Consider the following 954-nt stretch of genomic DNA (forward strand, 5'->3'; position numbering starts at 1 on the left):
CCTCTGCGGCTCCTCGCCGGTGCGTTAACGCCCCCACACCTGGCTGGTGCGGGTCACAGGTCGCACTCACATTTTACTCGCAGAAAGAGTGACATCCCTCGGACTCGAGAAACAGCCCTGCGCGTTACCCGGACGCGGAGCCCGAGTTTGAGCCGCGCGACCCAAGCAGGCCGCGTGGCCTGGGCGCTGCGGGTGGCGCGCAGTCCTGGGCCCGGCTCTGTCGCCGGCCTGGAGCGCTTGTGTCATGAGTCCCGCAAATGGAATGGTGGCGGGCGGGCCGCACCTGCTCCCTCCCGAAGGGCCCGCTGTCCGCTCTAGCAGCTGGTCTTGAACCAGGCGCTGGCTCTGGGGACAACTAATCTCTTCTCTTTGCTGTCGTGCTCCAGTGACTCACTCTGCCCTGCGCCCTTAGGCGCTCTGTTGCCGGAGTCTGCAAGCGGTTTTCAAACTGGCTGTTTTTTATTTATTGTTTTAAACTCTCCCTTTAATGCCAGGAAAAAGTGAGGCAGGGCAGTGGGTCAGATGCCGAAGACCAGTGGCTGTGACAAGAGCTGTTTTGTTTTGCTCTTCGGGGTGGTTATGTAATTCCCTTGGAGCAAACATCTCCCCCGCCCCCCAGGGGAAGAAGTGGGGGATCCCTCTTCCTGTTCCTGGGCATCGACCCATCACGGCATAGGGAAATGGAAGCAGAATTGCCTTGAAATCGGCAGCTTGGGTCGCCTGTTCAGTGAGCCTATTTAAGGGGACTAAATCGTTTGGTCACTGTCACCTTATAAATGGACATGAAGGGGAGAATATCGAAGAGGCCAGCAAAACTGCATCCAGAATATTTGCAAAATCCTTTAAAGGACTCTGATGGTAGAAGCGGGATGGCGACCCCTAACACTCAGCCCCCCGGCCCGCCCCGTGCTGCAGGTCCGGTGTCCACGGTGCCTTTCTGGGCTCTGGTGGCCG

The 954-nt window shown here is 58.5% G+C and overlaps 1 long non-coding RNA gene across 1 annotated transcript in view; it reads right to left on the reverse strand.

The window, feature by feature from the left end:
- The window catches only part of LOC105303558, a 5,098-nt gene extending 4,365 nt beyond the window's left edge, over positions 1-733 (reverse strand). Inside the window, exon 1 of the long non-coding RNA XR_896920.2 lies at positions 71-733. This is a non-coding gene — a long non-coding RNA (uncharacterized LOC105303558). The remainder of the gene's footprint in view (positions 1-70) is intronic.
- Positions 734-954: the final 221 nt, after the last annotated feature.

Source organism: Pteropus vampyrus, unplaced genomic scaffold, assembly GCF_000151845.1.
Source record: "Pteropus vampyrus isolate Shadow unplaced genomic scaffold, Pvam_2.0 Scaffold308, whole genome shotgun sequence".
Taxonomy (NCBI): domain Eukaryota; kingdom Metazoa; phylum Chordata; class Mammalia; order Chiroptera; family Pteropodidae; genus Pteropus; species Pteropus vampyrus.